Genomic DNA, 21044 nt, shown 5'->3' on the forward strand with positions numbered 1-21044 from the left:
GCAGGATCTGACGGATTTAGAATTCGGACAATTCAGATCTCGTCAACCGTGAGCATAATTCGGAGAATTCGAAACCAGATATGAAAAATTCGCACTCACGAAGCTCAGATCTACTCACGAACTTGAGATTAATGCCTTTACTCCGTTCAAGAATAATGATAGGTGAAAGCTCCAATCTGATGGAGGCTGTCCAGCAAACGAAGCTTGAGGAGTTGATGAACTTGATCGAAGCTCTCAAAAAAGAGAATGCAGAATTGAAAGCTGGAATGCAACATCAGCAAATACCCGCGGTTTCGCATCCACTTCCGGCCGGTGAAGGAGGTGTTCAATCTAATATCGCGCATCAAGGCGAGCAGGACGAGAACAATCAGTCAGCTCTCCACCGTGATGAAAGGAGGATGGACGATTTGCCGCCAAATGCTCGTCGAGTTGAGGATCACGAAGGATCGACTCACGTTGATCCGCGACATGAGCAGATCAGACAGAACGAAGCCATGACCTTCGATCCGCATCGAGAAAGGTTCAACCGAGAGGAAGTGATAGAGGTTGATCGCCGCCGAGTTGTGTCGCCTTGGCAAAGAGAGCTCATAGAGGAACGGTCGTTCAATCCGTCTTACCGGCCCTCCATAGCTACAATCACTCATCGCGGTTCGGAGAGCAGAACCGTAGCTCACACAGCTACCACTGGGCTCCAGAGAGAGAATGAATCACTCCGATCCGCGGCTCGGACGGTTGATTCACCATTCACTGACGAGATCCTGAATGCCCCGCATCCAAGGAAGTTTGCTATGCCAGTCTTTATTCTGTTTGACGGAACAACCTATCCGATCGATCATGTGTACCATATCCAGTAGAAGATGGCCCTGAATACGGAAAACGACGCTTTAATGTGCAAATGTTTCCCTACAAGCCTAGCTGGACCGGCGCTCAGCTGGTTCAAGAACTTGCCTAGGAGCTCCATTGGTAGCTTCTGAAACCTGTGCGATCGGTTCATAAGCCAGTACTATGGGAACAAGCGTCCGCCGAAGGACATCTCGAGCCTATTCACAATAAGGCAGCACAAAGATGAACGTCTCCAGGCTTTTCTCACCAGATTTAATCTCACTAAGAGTATGGTGATCGAATGCCACCCTTCTACAGTGGTTCAAGCCTTCAAGTTAGCCATGACACGTGGCACTCCGTTCCATACCAGTCTGGTAGTGAACACGCCGACGACTATGGATGAACTCAATGAAAGAGCCAATGGCTTTGTGCGCCTAGAAGAAGAGGAGGCAGCCAATGCTCGGACAGCGTCGCTCGTGTCGACCGAGGAAAAGTCCAAGGCAAAGATCAGGTAGAAGCAGGCTCAGCCGCAACGTCAGACCTCCTGGAAGGCAGAAAAGAGGTCCAGGGAGAAAGAGCTGATCACTCCGCTGAAGGTCACTCTGGCGAGGCTATATCAGGAGAACAAAGATAAGTTTCATCCACCACTGCCAATTAGGCAACCCCTCGAACAGAGGGATCAGACTAAACATTGTGCTTTCCATTCCGATTTCGGTCATCAGACTAACGAATGCAGGAATTTGAGAAGGCAAGTGGAGATGTTGATAGCTAGAGGGGAGTTCGCGAGTTATGTTCAAGGCTCGGCGACAGAGCAGAATCGACCGATGGAATAAATAAAAAGGAGTCATAAACAAAGCTCCCACAATTCACAACTAGTTCGTATAATCAATGCTATCCACGGTCGACCCGAGCCCAGCGAAGATTCAGATGAGCTACTCCGAGCGCGCCTACGGCAGGCGCATATGAAGAAAAGGGTCAGCAGTGTGAATACTCTACACCAACAGATCACATCGATACAGATAAAGTTCGACAGGACAGACCTCCAGCGTGTTCAAGTCCCCCATGAAGACCCGTTGGTAGTCAGTTTGACAGTGGCGGACTGCCTGGTGCGTAGAGTTCTGATCGATCTAGGGAGCATTGCGAATGTCATGCCGAGGGAAACATTTGATCGGCTCGAGATTAAACCAGAGAGGCTCAAGCCCACTGGAAATCCCCTGTTAGGATTCGATGGCAAGAGGGTGGAGCCCGTCGGAATGGTGGAAGTAGAAGTTCAAGCTGCAGAACGGGCTCTTATGGAAACTTTTGTGGTTGTGGAGATTCACCCCTCGTACAATCTCCTGATGGGACGAGGATGGATTCACAGAGTCCAAGGTGTACCCTCAACTCTGCATCAGGTCATGAGGTGCCTCGAACACGATGGAAATAAGGTGATAGACATTCGTGGGGATTAGGTTGCAGTCAAAGAGTGTTATTCCGTCACACTAAAGTATGCTGGGAAAGGGAAGGCGCCCGTCCGATCGGCGAGCCCCAGATAGCAATTACAGGAACCTCCGCCCAAGCAGAACAGGGTGGAGGAGTCAGATGACTTGACCGAAGAGCCCCTTCTAGATGTGCAGATCGATCAGTCCAGGCCAGAGCGAACTACCAGAGTAGGAGAAAGACTGACCAGGGAAGAGCAGCAAGAGCTAACTGACTTCTTGTCTCACAATGCCGATGTATTTACATGGAGTCACCTAGACATGCCTGGAATTAATCCCTCCGTATCCTGTCATTCCTTGAATGTCAATCCCAATTTCAAACCAGTAAAACAGAAGCAACGAAGATTTGCTCCAGAACGCAACCAAATCATAGCCGAGGAAGTTGATAGGCTGCTTGATGCGGGATTCATCAGAGAAGTACACTACCCTGATTGGTTGTCCAACGTCGTTGTCGTGCAGAAGAAGAATAGGAAATGGCGAGTATGCATTGATTTCACCAATTTGAACAAAGCCTGTCCGAAGGATAGCTTCCCGCTGCCAAAGATTGATCAAATGGTGGATGCCACCACCGGGTATGAGCGTTTAACCTTTCTGGACGCTTATTCAGGTTATAATCAGATCCCTATGGACCCGGCAGATGAAGAAAAAACTTCTTTTGTAACCGACCGAGGGACATACTGCTACAAAGTTATGCCTTTCGGACTAAAGAACGCGGGAGCAACTTATTAAAGACTTGTTAGCAAAATTTTCAAGGATCAAATAGGAAAGATTGTGGAAGCCTATATTGATGATATGGTGGTAAAGAGTAGGAAGAAGGATGATCATCTGAAACATCTGCAAGATGTATTTGATGTGCTGAGGCGATATGGGATGAGGCTCAATCCAACCAAGTGCTCGTTCGGTGTGAGTTCCGGTCAGTTTTTAGGACACGTGGTCAACCGCAGAGGCATCGAAGTTAGCCCCGCTCAAGTAGAGGCTTTCATTAAGAATGCCGAGCCAAAGACGATCAAAGAGGTGCAAGCCCTCACAGGACAAATAGCTGCATTAAGTCGATTCATTTCTAAGTTGTCAGATCGCTGCAAGCCGTTCTTTGACACGATTCGGAGTCATGGAAGACAAGTCTGGGGAGATGAGCAACGACAAGCATTGACCCATTTGAAGGAATATATGCAGAATCCACCAGTCCTGTCAGCCCCGGATCCAGAAGAAAAGTTATTTCTATATCTTGGAGTATCTAGTGTTGCGACAAGTGCCGTTCTGATCCGTTGCAAGGAAGGGGTGCAACGCCCGGTATTTTATGTCAGTAAAACGATGACCGAGGCAGAACGAAGATACTCGAAAGCCGAACGGGTGATACTTTCACTTGTAAACGCAAAAAGAAAGTTAAGGCATTATTTCGAATCCCACCCTATAGCTGTTCTAACAACTTTTTCAATCAGAGTGCTTATGCACAAGCCAGAACTCTCGGGCAGAATGACAAAGTGGGCCATAGAGTTAAGTTCATTTGACATAACGTACGAGCCGAGAACAGCTGTCAAAGGACAAGCGGTAGCCGATTTCCTGCTAGAATGTGACTCTGAGGATACGGAAGAAGACCTTAGGTGCGGCTCTTGGAAACTTTATGTGGATGGCTCCTCTAACCAGATGGGAGCAAGAATTGGGGTTAAACTGCAAACCCCAGAGGGTACTTCTTTGAGTCAAGCACTCAGACTTGAGTTCCGAGCCACCAATAATGAAGCGGAATACGAGGCGTTGCTGAATAGGTTAAAGTTGGCTAGAGAGCTACAGGTCAGAAGTTTGACTGTTTATAGTGACTCACAGTTGATTGTTCGGCAGGTAAAAGGTGAGTACGCGACCAAGGATGACACGATGGAGGCATATCGTTCTGCCGTTCTGCATAAAGCCAAAGACTTTGCAAAGATTGAATTCATACAGTTACCGAGGGAACAGAACGCAGATGCGGACCGGTTAGCATGTAGTGCTTCGAGTTCTGGTGAAACATTGGCGAGGGTGATTCCAATAGGAATATTGACCCAGCCATCTATTTTCGAAGAACCTTTGGACTCTGACCCTTGGCAAGTCAATGTCATACCATACGAACCGAGTTGGATTGACCCCATCATCACTTATATTCGAGATGGCGTTTTGCCTATGCAAAGGTATGAAGCTAGGAAAATAAAAAAGAATGCTGCAAAATACGCCATCGTGCATAACCAGCTGTACAGAAGGTCCTACTTTGGCCCATACTTGAAGTGTGTCACCCCCGCAGAGTCGCAGCAGGTGTTGCGAGCTATTCATGAAGGCGTATGTGGCAATCATTCTGGGGGAAGATCGTTAGCGCATAAAGCAATGACACAAGGGTATTTCTGGCCAAACATGTCAAGAGATGCGGAGGAGTTCTCTCGAATGTGCGATAAATGCCAACGATATGGACCATTGATCCACCAACCACCTGAGGAATTGCACGTAATGGCCTCGCCATGGCTTTTCACGCAAAGGGGGATGGATGTGGTCGGTCCTCTGCCAACGGCAAGAGCTCAGAATAAGTATGTGCTACTGGCCACGGATTACTTCACTAAGTGGGTGGAAGCAAAACCATATCCAAGTGTGACTCAGACTCATGTGAGACGATTTATTTGGAGCAATATTATCTGCCGTTTCGGCGTTCCAAGGTCCATAGTCATGGATAATGGCACGAACCTCGACAGCAAGCAAGTAAGAGAGCTGCTGGAGGAGTATGGAATTAATCAGAAGTTGGCTGCAGTAAGTCATCCCCAGGCCAATGGACAAGCAGAAATTACAAACAGAACAATTTTCGCCTGCATTAAGAAGAAGCTGGAGGACCATAAAGGGAAGTGGTTGGATGAGCTCCCGAACGTCCTATGGGCTTACAGAACCACCCCAAGGCGGCCGACTGGGGAGAGCCCGTTTGCAATGGCATATGGTACCGAGGCGGCTATACCGGTTGAGCACTTGGTCCCAACTATCAGAAGCTTAGCATGGAGTCGAGATCAGAACGACAGAATGTTAAGATTGAACCTCGATATGATAGACGAAAAGAGGGACGCTGCAGCAATAAGGTTAGCATCATACCAGCAAGTATTGGCGAATAGTCACAACAAAAGAGTGAAACACAGAGATTTTGCCCCTGGCGATCTGGTTCTGAAAAGAAAGGTGGGGATAGTCAAAAAAATGATGCCACCCTGGGAAGGCCCATACAGAATTGCGGAAGTCATAGGGAAGGAAGCATATACGTTAGAGACCATGGCGGGAAGGTTGGTCAGCAAGCCCTGGAATGCCACGTCTCTGAAGAGGTACTACCAATAAAAGCTAAGTTTCGGCTTTATTGGGTGTTGTTTGTTGTCAATCAAGTACATATGAATGTGCAAATTCCTGAAATTTATAAAAACAACTTTCCTTGCTAAAGGGTTTTAAAAAAAATGAAAAGCCAAGTGGCACCATAAGCCGAACGCTAGGCACTTGCCAAAAACACGCACACGACAAAGTTAATATAAATATATATATATATATATTGAAAATGGGTTTGAACAGGGCGTAGCACAAAGAAAAAAGAGAAAAAGACTTCTGTCATCTCATTCATGATAAGCATTGGAGTTACAAAAAATGAAGTATTCAAGTCACATTGTTACAAAAAAGTATGGAATCGAAGAGTCTGGAGGAGTCCTAGCTAGCTGCCTCAGTACCGACAGCCTCCTGGTTGTGCCGATCCGCCTCCTCGGTCCCGTCAGCCATCTCACCCTCACGAGGTGGGGAATCAAGATGAATAACAGAATCATTCTGCTCGGGGCCAACGTCAGCAGTGACTATGGCAGATACCACAGTTGACGAATGAAGAGCGGTTAGAGGCTGAACGGTAGGAGGAGCTGTAGTAATCCTAGAGGAAGCAATCTCCTGACATTCATCAAATATGTGCTCGGTTTCGGTGGGTTCTGGGTCAACATAGACCCCCAGAGGATCAATCCCTAAATCCTTATCAATCTCATCCGGAGTTGAGCTGGACTGTCCCTCAGCCGGAACTCGGTCGGAGAAACCATCTCGGAATCCCTGAGCATATCTAATAGCTCCGACTCTTGAGAACCGAGCATGAAGAGCCAGCATTCCACCATTCACTCTGCTGATGGTATCAATCAGAGCGTTGCGCTCGTCCAGAGCTCTTTTCTCAAAAGCCATCCGAGCAGACTGTTCATTAGCCAGAAGGCGCTGGAGCTCTGCCTTTTCGTCTCTGATTGAATCACGTTCAGTCTGCCAGACACTCTTCTCAAGCTGTAGGGCATCCTTCTCATCCTGAAGAGAGTCGTTTTCCTTCTTCAGAACATCTCTTTCTTTTTCGGTTTCTTGAAGCCAAGCCAATACCTCGATATTCTTGCTGGCGAGAAGGTCGTTTTCCTTATTAGCCACTTCCAGGCTATCAGAGAACTTACGGGCCCTGGCATTCCCCATTTCCACCTGCTTCTGCATAGCCATCATACCGAACAAAGTCTGCATAGATATACATGAATACTGGTTAAACCGATAGCCTGGTCAAACGAAGACAAGACCAAATAGTATGAGAGGATTCATGAGTTAGAAAATAAAGGTCACCTCCATGGCAGATTGGGGAAAGCGGCTGAACACATCCTTTTGGGACAGACCCTTCGCTGCCTCAAGGTCTTTCGGAGTCCACATGCTCCTATAATACGCCATGGCGGTCTGGCCATCCTTTAACATGGTCTCGTTCGGCTTCACGAACGTCCCATCCGTTCGGGTGTACCGAGGAGCCCATGGTGGTAAAACAGGAAGAGAATGAGAAGCTGAAGCAGAAGCAGAGGCACCAGCTGCAACAGGCCCGGAGGGGGCAGGAGCTCTGACTGGGCGATGCAAGAGAGCACTCGGCCCAGAGACTCGGGTCCTTCTTATAAGAGGTTCCTTCTCAAAGTTGACTCCACCGTCAGGATGAGGCATTTTGCCTCGTTCTCTGTCCCGAGCACCCCCAGCGACAGCAGGGGTAGTAGTGATTTGTGGAGACGCGTTCGGGTTGGTAGCAGGGGTGCTGACAACAGGATCAATAGCCACCGTACTCGGGATGGTGTCAGAGATGGTGGCTGAGGAAAAGGCTGATGCAGGAGAGGAGGTTGCTCCAGCAGCAGAAGTGGCTGGGGGAGTATTTTTCCTCCTACCAAAGGATGGAATCTGAAGCCTGCTCATGGTATAGCCGAGGGATAAGAGCGCTAGAAGGTTGTCTGAAGTGAGGAGGTCTGAGCAAGAAGGAATATCGTTCAGAACGTATTTCTTCAAGTAATTACTCCTATCCCTGCAAACACTGTAGCTCAAGTCATCACAAGGTATGCCTAAGGAGCGACATAAGAAAGTACAAAAACGAGGAACACATGTTTCGCAGGGACAATCGTTTTTATGAGATTTGAATTTCTTATATGAGGAGACAGAACAGACGCCGAAGACGCTCGGGATTGGGTAATCCTCTGCAGCCGGCGAAGACCAGGCCCCACTAACGCCCACAATGTTATCCCTCCAACCCTTTTCAGATTTGATTGTATCCGTACATATGGACATCTTGTCGATCGGGTAGAGGTGGTAGAATGGCTCGTTAGTTCGGATCTTACTGACCTTATAACACAGAAGAAGATCTATGAGGTTGTGATACCCCTCGGATCTAGGACCACAGGTGATCAAGTCCGGGCACAGACCCGAGAGATACCAAACAATCAATATGTAATTGAACACAGAATATACAATAAAAATGAAATAAAATGAAATAACTGAAAAGAAATCTAATTGTAAAACCTCCAAAATAAAAGTTTTAATATAAATAAAATTTCCAATCCGTACAACTCAGGAATCCATCTAATGGACCCCTAATATTTCCAACTAGTAAAACATTTACAGAATTAAAATCCAAAACCAAAATAAGAAAGAAAATCCTATGTAGTCGAAAGAGTGAGTGACTGTATCTGCATCACCACGATCAAACCCTAAGTCTGGTACTCACGAACACCTGAAAAATAAAGGTGGGTCAGGCCCACATGCAAGTTCCATCCTACTACAATCCGTACATAAACCCGATACGCAGATACATCCTAGATAGCTCGGCAATATCTATAATAGTCCATAGATATATATATACACACTATAGGATGCTCACTAGCCTATAACATAGTTCAGCCTGTGTAGAAGGTGACATATAAAACACGCTTTTCAGCGGCCAAGTACCTAAACCTACCAGGGAACATTTGCTATATCTAGCTACTCAACCTTTGCGATATACGCACCCTAACCGTGATCAGGAGACTCAAGCTCGTATCACAGTACCATAAATATATATATAAATTCCTTCCTAATGCCGGAAGATAAAACAAGCATCCATTATGTCGTTCAACTGTTTTAGTTGACAGGACATGTATCCATGTAGGAGTTAACTATTTTAGTTAATCCATTCCGTATGTAAGAAGGAGTAGGACTTAGCTTTTTGATCTAATCCATCCCTGATATGTCACCGTCCCATACCGGTACATAGAATGCAAATGATCCATAAACGATGCACATTCATTAGAACATCAAATAAATCCAGAAACCAGCATAATAGAAAACAGATATTATTAAGATCCTATTATGCATCCAGCATATGATTATAATCATTAATCCTCCAAATAAATTGTTAAAGTATTGATAAACAATTTATATTATCCACATCCATACAATTGATAAAACAGAAGTTAAACAGTGCATCAATTAACATCCATCACCTGTTATAATGATCAGCCAGAAATATGAACTAAATACATTATACTAGATATCCCAAACCATCCTCTCATACCATATTATTTAACTTGCCAAAACAAAGACAAGTAATGAAATCCTCCATAAATCCTTAACAGCATGAAAGTTAGCATTTACACCACATGACGTCCCTTTAATCCTCCACTCCAAAACCTGTGTCTGATATAATATGACACTCTGAATTCCTATAGTATTCCCATACTAGTCCATTTAGTTCGCTAAACCAAAACTAGCAACTAAAATTCCTACCACTCCTGACAGCATACCATTTAATATTTAAGTTAATACTGTCTATGCCCATATCCTACACCGAACTTTCTGGCCTCCATTAAAGTATATAAATAATTTATATAATATCCCAAAAGTAATTCGATACCAGTCAGTTTAAGTTATTAAAACAAACTTATTAACTTAAACATTCATCCTTCCTTGACAGCATACCTATTCCACGTTTCTGTTTCCTGATGCCCCTTAAGATTAGCACCCTAGCATAAACCAACTATTTAAGGGTCTTAATAGGTTAATTTTAACATATTTGAAACCCCTTTAATTTTCAGTATTTGCGTTTAACCCCAGAACTCTGAAAAATTACAGAAAACACCCCGTAGGGGTTTTTTTCCCATGGGAGCCGGCTCCCCTTTATTGGAGCCGGCTCCTAGGCTTCTAGAGCCGGCTCCCCCTCATGGAGAGCTGGCTCTTTCTTCATAGGAGCCGGCTCCCACCATTTAGGAGCCGGCTCTCACCCCTGAGAGCCCCTCTGCCTCGTCTCTACTTCGTCCGATGATTTTTCTGCGTTTCTGGCGAAGTTCGACGTTCCTGTCCCAAGTATTTTAACATTCCTAGGGTTCAATTTAAATTCTTAAAGCCCTAGAAACCTCTCACCATCCAGCATGCATTAATTGACAAAAATCTAAAACAAAAACAAAACCGTATCCACAAACGCCAATCACAGTTAACTGAATGTATGAACAATCTAAAGTCTGATCACATGTGTCAAAATTCCATTATAAAGGTTAACTAACTTCCTAACCATCCTAACAACACCTCACATTGCATTATGAATTAATTTACAGAGATTTAATACATAATCTAACAATTTATGCAAGAAAAGCCATCTTCAGTTATTATACGGTTAACCAAATTTCAGACTAAACTAATATGCATAAAATTTGTTTTAAAAATTTTAACTAAATTCCTGGAGTCTATTTAGAATGCACAGAACACAAGTTTACAGGAAGGAGAGAATGAAACTTGCCTTAAGATTCCGGTTTGAAACCTTCATCGCCGTTGCTAAATTCTGCAACGAACTGTAGACTACCTGCAACTCTCCCACTGTTCCAGCTTTATTCCACAAGCCATCGACTCTTTCTTCCTTGATCCCACCTTCAATCCATGGCTGCAATCCTAATTGATTCTATCAATTTCCCTCTGTTTTTCCTTCTCAAGGAACCTCTCTGTTTTTCCTCTCATAAACCCTTACGTGAATTGAGTTTTAATTTCCTCACCCTAGCAGACGTATAAGATTTATATATATACACGTCCCAACCTTAAGTCAAATTATATAACCGTATATTTATAAGATTTACGTAAAACCTAATTTAAGTCGGCGACTACACAAAAATAAAACCCTAAATCTAAACCATAAATACAACACACCTAAATTATATAAGCTACCAAAAATTACACGTCAATTACATAAATACAACACACCTAAATTATATAAGCTACCAAAAACTACACGTCAATTAAGTCACTAATAATCAAAACTTTAAATTAACCAATAATTAAATTAAAAATAATTACAATGAACTTAAACAACCACAATTATCAATTAAGCAAATAAAACCCTTAAACACAACCAGATAAATCATATTTAAATGCACATAAATCAACTAATCAATAAATCAATAAAATGCACATAAAATAAATAAAGAAATTCCAGTTATATCCTTTTAAAAATTAGGAGTATTACAGAGGTCAAGGTCCAGACTTCTGTCACGAATCAACAGAAGCATAACGGATATGATTCTAAAGAAATTGGGGTTTACCTGCAGAGGGGATATCCCCAGTCTATTGAAGACATAATTAAAGAAGGGGTGCAGAGGGAACCTAACGACATTCAGTTGAAGGTTTGTAAATAAAACTTCGCCAGGAAGAAGGCCGGCACCGGTCATAATATCAACATCCTTAGGGCAAACCCTAACTTGGATGTTGTCAGGAATTCTAAGTCTCATACGAAGAACATCTAGATCTACAACCATGGTGGAAGCGATTGAAGGATCTAAAAGGGTAAAAAGAAGTCTGCCGAAAGTAAAAAGGAACAAAACTAACATCTGAGGTAGAAAGCAACAAAGAGCACTGCAAGATCGCTGGAAGAATGACTCTTGAATAATTTCACCGGAAGAAATTTAGCACTATTCTAAAAAGATGAGCAAGAGATTTGACTGATGATGGAGACGGTAAAAAGGCATGAAGTGGTATTCTAGAGCCTTATAAAGGCGAGGTGGACCCGAGGGCCGAAGCGTCAGGAAGGCGAGAAATTCATCGAGCCCCGGAACATTGATTCCGGATCTGACCGTCCGTTCCCCCATATTGGTTTCTCGAGCCGTCAACATCATGATGAGACGCCTTCAATAATTACCCCCTTATTAAACAAGGGGTAATTATGGGGGCAGTTGAGGAGGCCCGAAGTGACATGGGCCGGATATAACCTGCAAACGCGACATCCGGTCCGTACAGATGGGTCAAGCCCATAGAAAGACGCTGTCATATGGGCCGAACGCGAATAGCCCATCAAAGATGACCAAAACTCACAGAGGAACGGGCTTAGATCTAGCAGTCCATCAATATTTGTAAGTATCTATAAATAGGAGAAGTAATGGATAGAGCAAAAGGAGATATTTTTTGGGTTGAAATGTAAGAATTCTAGAGAGAGAAAGAGAGGACGAATTTCTTTCATCTTCACTATTGAACCACAAATTAAATAATTAGTATTACTATAATGGAGTATGTTATATCGAATTCAAGGAGAGTAAAAGAGAATGATTTATACGAATAATTACTTACGCTAAAGGAAAAATAAGAAAAAGAACTAGTATGACACAAGAGATAAACTCTCTCTACAAATTAAAGAGTTGCTTTAAGGAAAAGCGTTATCTCTGTAGCTGCAACTGAAACACTAGAATAATTGAACATTTGTACCAAAATTCATTTGTAATAAATCACATAAATTAGTCAAACTCTTACTTATGTTATTTTTTAGGGCAAATTGCAAAAAATCTCCCTTCACTATTAACCCGCTGTAAAAAGTTCCCCTTATGAATATTTTTGGCAAAAAATTTTCGTTAACTATCCCAAAGGGGTGTTTTTAATTGATGTCCGTTTAAGTGATTGTTTGAGAGAATTTTTTGAACGAAATTACCCCATAACAGATTATTCTTCAGACATTTTTTTTTTTTTTTTTTGTTTCTTTTCTCTCTCTCCGTCAAAAAAGTTATGTGAAGCAGCAAAGAAAAATTCCCAAAAAACAGAAAAAATAGAAAGCCAATAAAGTCATACTTAGCTAGGTATAATTAATAAAATAAATTTGAGTACGACGGCATGGGAGAGAGAAAATCCACTAAGGAGTTGGAATAGAAGATGAAAAAATTAAGTAGCTCAAGAACTCCTCCAGTGCACTTGATCTTTAGTATCCATTATAACAATTAATTATTTTAAAAATAATTAATAACTTGTCATGTTTTCTTAGTCCAAATTCTTTCTTTTCTTTAATTGAATTATGTTACTGCAAGGTAAGTGGATTAAAATTGATAATTAAAAAGCAACATAATTTTTTTATTTTTCAAATCTGATTTTTGTAAAAAAAAAAAAAAAATTTACTTCAAGAACACGAAATACCCCACCATAACTTTTTGAGACGTAATTGTTATAGTTGATGTACTCATGTTAAAGAAATAAAAATATGAACGCTTTTAATGTGACCTCTATTCAATTCACACGAATCTAATTATAAAAGACATTAAAGTCATTTAGTTTGATAGAAATGCATTTATTATCTCATCATATATTGTTTTGATTCCACCACCTATTACTGAAAAATTACATGTGAACGAAGTATAGGGGGTAATTTCTAAGAAGTTTACTCACTCTTATTATGAAGATGTTTATTTATTTATTCATTTAAAGATGGTAAGAAACCAAAAGAAACATAACACTTTTTACATGCAATGGTTTGTTAAATTACATGGATGAAATCATGATAAAAAAAAAAAAAAAAAACCAATAATAGTAAATAAATAAAAATAAGTCATAGATTAAGTGAATATAGCTTATGAGTATTCTTGGGGCCTCAACTATTGTTTACATGTGCTATATCATGTTGTCTAAGCAGTGTTAAAAGATAAATTTTCAACAATTGGGTTTTTCAATCTACTATTAGCTTTGTGTTTAAAGGAATGAGAAAGCTTGCTTGACGTGGAGAGAGAAAAAAATAAATAAATTGTCTGAAAAATAATCTGTTAACAGATAATTTTGTTTAAAATTTTTCCTCAGACAACCACTTAAATGGACATCAGTTAAAAATACTCTCTTGGGATAGTTAAGGTGGATTTTTTTTGTCAAATATATTAATAAGGGGGTTTTTTGCAAGGACAAGAATCCTCTAAATTAAAAGCCCTCTACATTAATTATCATAATCACTTACTCACGGACACGTGGCATTTTAAGTAAATTTATGGCTAATATTACACCACATCAACTCATTTAATAAACTTCAAATAGTGTGTCATTTTAGGGCTACAAGAAGAAACGTTGTTAGTGAAAACTTCCTATCGAATTATCTATTGAATCATATAGCACGTTCATGTGGTTGCATTTTATGTACTCTAGTGGGTTTGATGAACCAAAAAAAATCAAAAGATTACAACAACTAAGAATATCAAAACAATTAAAAAAATTAAATCTAATGGATCAGATTACAATAAAGAAAGGAAGAGAATATTTGAAGTATTACAGAAGATGATGATGAAAATTGAAAATCAAATCTAATGGGTTGATGTTGTCCTTCGACTCAACCCTGAGCATTATGGTTTTCCCTGTCAAGATTTTCACGAAGATCTGCATTTTCTTTTGAGGGTCAATGAATTAAACACTTTTTACTAGCGGTGTTTCTTCCTGTAGCCCTAAAACGACACAGTATTTTAAGTCTTATTAAATTGGCTAATGTAGTGTAATTTTAGCCAAAGATTTACTTATAATGCTATGTGTCAATGTGCAAGTGATTCAACTTATGATAATCTAGAGAACTTTTAATTTAGAGAATTCTTGTCCTTTTCGCAACAGGGTAATACTAATGGAGGATTTTGCAATTTGTCCTATTTTTTTATGCTGTTTCTTTTGACTTTGTTTAACCAAATTAAACTCTCTTATAATTTTATTTTATGGTATTCTAAACTGAATTTATTTATTTATTTATTTATTTTTTTTTTTCAACTGAGATCACTTTATTGATATTGACTACTGTAAAATTAATTTCCCCAAAATGTACTAATTTAGAGAAGAACTCATGATAACGGTCAAGAGAGCATTTCTTGAATTTTTTTTTCCCGTTGCCTTCTAATTTGATCTGCAGAGTCCTATTGAAGAAACGTGAGCCACTTGGGCTAAGAAGAGTATGTGGAAGCTCAAGATCGCTGAAGGGCATGGACCATGGTTGTATAGCACCAACAACTTTGTTGGTAGACAAGTTTGGGAATTTGATCCTGAAGCAGGGACGCCAGAGGAGCGTGCCGAAGTTGAGAAAGCTCGAGAGGAGTACCAGACAAACCGGAAAACTCGAGCCAGACCCTCCGGTGATGTTTTAACGCGAATGCAGGTAAACACAAACATTTGTTTTACTGGGGAAAAAAAAAAAAAGTGGTTTACAATTATAAAGTGAAGTACTAGAAAAGTTTGAACTTCGTTTCTAAATTAATTTGCATGGCTTGATCTGCAATTCACAGCTCAAAAAAGAAAATGGAATTGATCTAAGCGTACCACCAGTGAGAATAGGAGACAATGAAGAGATAAGCTATGAAAAAATTACTACTGCTGTGAGAAAAGCTGTTCGATTAAATCGCGCTATCCAAGCAAAGGATGGACACTGGCCAGCTGAAAATGGAGGACCAGTGTTCTTTACTCCTCCCCTGGTGAGTACTCAACTCAACAGAGGTCGATCACAAGTTTTTCTTTTTGCTCTGCTTTCTATTACATGTTGGGCTAACAGTTGAAAATGTTGCAATCTGCAGATCATTATCCTACACATCAGTGGCGCAATTAATACTATCCTGACACGAGCACAAAAAGGAGATGATTCGATACATTTACCTTCATCAAGTACAAATCAAAATCGATCCCATTAATGTTTTGGTAAATTAGAAGTATTTAACCCGTACCTAACCTTGTAGAATGTTTCATATATGTAGAACGATGATGGTGGATGGGACTCTACATAGAGGGCCACAGCACCACGATTGGCTCCACGCTTAGCTACATTGCCTTGCGTTTGCTGGGAGAAGGACCTGACGATGGACACGGAGCAGTTGCAAGAGCCTGTAAATGGATTCTTGATCATGGTGGTGCAACTGGGATACCTTCATGGGGAAAGGCTTATCTATCAGTAAGATTAACAAACTCAAACAAGAAACTTGAATAAGATATGAATTCTAATAGCTCAAAGGCTTATTAAAATTATTTCTCCACTCATCAATCTTGTCCCGCAGCCAAACCCTCTTGCTGAAATTTCTCTAAATATATAGAATCAACTTTGATTGCAGGTGTTTGGAGTGTATGAGTGGGCAGGCTGCAACCCATTGCCTCCTGAATTCTGGCTTTTCCCTTCATTTTTTCCTTATCATCCAGGTAAAGATAAAGGGCGTGGACTTGTTTGGTTTGGTATTTTGAAAATAGTCCTTAAGTACTCTGAAATTAAATATATAAAAATAAAAATAAAAAACTAGAAAAGTCTGTATCAAAAAAATAGTCTTTCAATTATTTTATACTGTTTTATGATTTTCAGTTCTCTCAAAACAGAGAATGGTTCTGAGAAAACTGAACCATAAATGCCCCGTTTTCTATCTTCTTTTTCTTGTATTTGCCCCATTTCTTTATAGTTTTTGAAGTTGGAATATTATATCATCTTGGTCTGGATCACTTTCTAAGCAAATGCTATATATGCAGCAAAAATGTGGTGTTATTGTCGTACAACTTACATGCCAATGTCGTATCTATATGGGAAAAAATACCACGGGCCAATCACTGATCTTGTTAAATCAATGAGACAAGAACTTCATACCAAGCCATATGATCAGATAGATTGGAACAAAGCACGCCATGAATGTTGTAAGGTTGGTGAAATTAATTAATCTTAAGTGGCATTCGAATTTAGTTTGCAAACGCTAAAAGTAGGTTTTGTAACATATCTAAATATCCATTATTTATGCAGGAAGATCTCTACTACCCGCATACTACCATACAAGATCTGCTCTGGGATACTCTTCATTACGTTAGCGAGCCGGTTATAAAGTACTGGCCCTTCTCCAAGCTCAGAGAGAGAGCTCTAGACAAAGCCATAAAGCACATGCGTTATGGAGCAACAGAGAGTAGATACATCAGCATAGGATGCGTGGAAAAGGTGAGGAACATAGAGAAATTAATGGTTTAAGCTGTGTGTTTTCATGGAGCCAAACTTACTATTCAAATTGTTGATTGGAGCTAGAATGAGTCTTTATTGGCAATTTATGCAGTGTTTAGAAATGATGGCTTGGTATGCACATGACCCAAACTGTGACGAGTTCAAGTATCACCTAGCCAGAGTTCCGGATTACTTATGGATTGCTGAAGATGGAATGAAAATGCAGGTCTGTACACATGCACTAAAATCATGTATTATGCATTTAGTATTTGAAACATTTGCTAATTAAACTTGTTACTCCATCAATTTTCAGACTTTTGGTAGTCAAATGTGGGATAGTACTCTTGCCACTCAAGCACTAATTGCAAGTAATATGGTTGAAGAGTATGGGGACACTCTTAAAAAAGCGCACTTTTACCTGAAAGAATCACAGGTTTATTCCTATGTATAATATTTACATACAATTTCTTATATATATATATATATATATATATATATATATATATATATATATATAGCTTTTATCATTTTGTATTGCTTTTACTGATATTAATTGAATTTACTAAAATTGAAGATCAAAGAAAATCCAGCTGGGGATTACATGAGTATGTATCGTCACTTTACTAAAGGATCATGGACTTTATCGGATCAAGATCAAGGTTGGGCCGTCTCAAACTGCACAGCCGAATCATTGAAGGTACTATATATAGCTTTACATTTGTAATTTTTATAGCATAAGTTTACTAGAAATTACAAAATTCATTGGTGCATGCATGTAGTTAGTTGATAAACAAAAGTTCGTTTTCCTATGCAGTGTCTCCTATTACTGTCACAAATGCCACCAGAAATTGCAGGAGAAAAACCCCCTGTTGAACGATTATATGAAGCCGTGAACGTCCTTCTCTACTTTCAAGTACATAATACATTCTATACTTGGAATTTGTTTGCTTCAAAGATTAATAGATAAAAAACTTATTTTTGGAAAATTGTGTTTTATAGGGTCCTTTAAGCGGCGGTTTTTCTATTTGGGAGCCAGCAGTCCCGCAACCATACTTAGAGGTAATCAATTTCGTATTTTGTAATAGCTCAAAGTTCTCCCAAACAAGCCCTACTTTGGATTACAGCTAGAAAAATAATATATGCTGCTAATTTGTTAACCCCAAAACATTTCTTGTTACTTCTTTTTCTCAGGTGTTGAATCCTTCAGAACTTTTTGCTGACATTGTTGTTGAGCAGGAGTAAGATTTTGTACACCTTTTCTCATAAAAAAAGATCCATATAGACGGTTAACCATGGCTGTTTAACATGTGGTTTAGGAATGTCGAATGCACTGCATCTGTAATCCAGGCTCTACTATTATTCAGACGTCTACATCCGGAGCATTGGAAAAAAGAAATAGACATTGCTGTTCCGAAAGCAGTACAATTTCTTGAACGGAAACAATGGCCTGATGGTTCTTGGTAAGTTGAGTTCATTTTCTCAAAAAAAAAAAAAACAATAAATAAATAAAAAAATACAAGATTGATTTATATTTAATGTTATATGATCACTATATCAATAGGTATGGATATTGGGGAATTTGCTTCATCTATGGCACATCCTTCGTGGTGGGAGGGCTAATAGCCGCTGGGAAGACATATAACAACAGTGAGGCAGTTCGTAAAGCTGTCAATTTTCTTCTATCAACACAAAATGAAGGAGGAGGTTGGGGAGAGGATCTTGAGTCATGCCCAAGCATGGTAAGAGAACTTATAATTAAACCTTGTGTTCAATCATAAGTTGGCTCTAAAGTCTAAACAGCATTACCGCTCCTTTTGTTTGGTTCTTCTAAAATATTTACGAAGAAAAAAATATAAGTAAAAATCTAAAAAAATAGGTCTCAACCAATACCAAAATATAAAAATAAAAAAATATTTTTCAAAAAGCGCTATCTCTATTTGTTTTCTCTCCTCTAATTAGGTCTGTTTGCAACAGAAATACACACCACTGGAAGGAAATAGGACGAACCTGGTACAAACATCATGGGCAATGCTGGGTCTTCTTCAAAGTGGACAGGTTAGTTTCAAGTTTTTAAAGTGTTAACAATAAATTCGCGTATTGTCGAATATTAATTTTCTAATGCCTCCAAAATAAATGATTGATTTATTTTAACCCTTCTTTTTATCTTACTAACCAGGCTGAGAGAGATCCAACACCTTTACATAAAGCAGCAAAGCTATTGATAAATGCACAGTTGGATGATGGTGATTTTCCACAACAGGTAATTTTTATTTTTATTTTTTTATATTAAACATTTTTCATATACCAGAAAAGAAAATTGTAGTTCTCATTTAATTTGTTTCGGCCTTTAACATTGCTAAATTATCTATGGCAGGAAATTACAGGGGTCTTCATGAGAAATTGCATGTTGCATTTTGCACAATACAAGAACATTTTCCCGATGTGGGCACTTGGAGAATATCGGAAACATGTTTTTCTTTCCAAAAAAATTCGAAATTCTAAGTCCCACATATAATATATTCATTGATAGATAGTTCGACAATAGTGTGTGACTGTGTATACCTCAAAAGCAAAGTTGGGCATGATGAATTTATGTGTTATTTCAAGTAAATTTGGTTGTATTTGACACATATATTAAATAAACTCTGATTTATTCATCGATGACTTATCTTGGTTATTTGAATGAAAGATTCAGAATTTGATGTGTTAGTATGTAAGACCACTAAATGAATCGAGGTTAATGAGAGAATTACTTTGAGCAAACATGAGTAAAACTCCTTATTAGTTACTAAAGCTCATCGAGATTTATAGGTTCTAGTTCATGGTCTTGATTACTTTGATTTCCGAAAGCAAATAAACCATGAGTATTTTCCTTGTAAACATATAATTTTTAGGGTAAAGTGCATTAAACCCCCCTGAACTATTGGGATATGCGCAAGAAATCCCCCTGAACTATAAAAGTTACAAAAAAACCCCTTGAATTATTGGGGTATGTGCAAGAAATCCCCTGAACTATAAAAGTTACAAAAAAACCCTGTGAACTATTGGGTTATGTGCAAGAAACCCCCCTTAACTATGTATTTTTTTGCAGTTTACCCCATCCGGCGACGCGCGTGCTTATCACATGACACAAAATATTATACTAAATGACCAAAACACCCTTATACATGTAAAAAGACTTTAATACCCTTCTTCCAACTGTTAACCCCAAACATCTCCTAATCTCTATTTCAGTTTCTCTTCCTCTTCATTTTGTTCGTATAGTTCTTCCCAAAAAATCCTAAGTCATTCTTTCTCTATATATACCCACAAATTTTACTACTGCAATTAAGCTAAGAAACACAAAAATGCATGTGATTGCTGAGAATAATCAATCAATCGAAGAGAGAGAACGAAGAGATCTTGTGGCCGCGTGAATTGATTGACTGAAAGGGACGATGAAGCCGAGCACACCGTCGTCCGTGTTTCGAGCACACAGCCGTCAACAGTTCATCGCCGAGCCCCCTTGAGCTCGCCGCTGCCTCCATAGTTCACGGCCGAGCTCTCATCACAGCCGAGTCCTCCGCGCACAAGCCGCCATCATCTGAGACCGAGCCATCCTGCCGACCTCGGATTTCCTTGGTCTCTTCTCTCTCTCTCTTTAGCTCTCTGTTTTGGGTTGTGTTGGGTGAAAAATATTTTTTGGCAGAAAAAAATAAATAAATAAATAAATGTAAGAAGTGTATAAGTTAAAACGACGCAGTGTGTTATAAGGGTATGGTCTTTCAAAATTTTCGGTGCCGGAAGCTGATGTTATGAGGGTAAATTGTAACAAAATCATAGTTCAGGGGGGTTTTTTGTATTTCAAGGGGGTTTCTTGCAAATAACCAATAGTTCAAGGGGGTAAATTGCAACAAAATCATAGTTCAGGGGAATTTTTTATAGTTCAGGGGGCTTCTTGCAGATGACTAATAGTTCAACGGGGTTTAATACACTTTATCCTAATTTTTATTATATAATGATCTTATCTTAGCCCGCGCACACCCAAAAGAAAAAAAAAAAAAAAGGGTCTAAAATGGTTTAAAGGATTTTAAGAGGACAGCAAAAAGTGTTCGACTCACTTAGATGTGGTCATTTTAGGATAGGCCCAATTAACGTGTGAAGTGTTTTGTGCACAATGATCCCGTTACTTTTAAAAGTAAGCAGTATTAATCCCTAATTTTTCAAAAAATATGCATATCGGTCTATATTTTTTTAAAAAAATTGTGCAGCCATGGACCAATTTTTGCTAAATACCAGTT

The 21044-nt window shown here is 39.8% G+C and overlaps 1 pseudogene; it reads left to right on the top strand.

Annotated features, from left to right (window-relative positions):
* Positions 1–5924: 5924 nt before the first annotated feature.
* On the top strand, positions 5925–19332 carry LOC132314082 (dammarenediol II synthase-like; annotated as a pseudogene).
* Positions 19333–21044: the final 1712 nt, after the last annotated feature.

This window comes from Cornus florida, unplaced genomic scaffold, assembly GCF_030987335.1.
Source record: "Cornus florida cultivar Cherokee Brave unplaced genomic scaffold, ASM3098733v1 CherokeeBrave_3.0.0_Hap2_Chr01, whole genome shotgun sequence".
Taxonomy (NCBI): Eukaryota; Viridiplantae; Streptophyta; class Magnoliopsida; order Cornales; family Cornaceae; genus Cornus; species Cornus florida.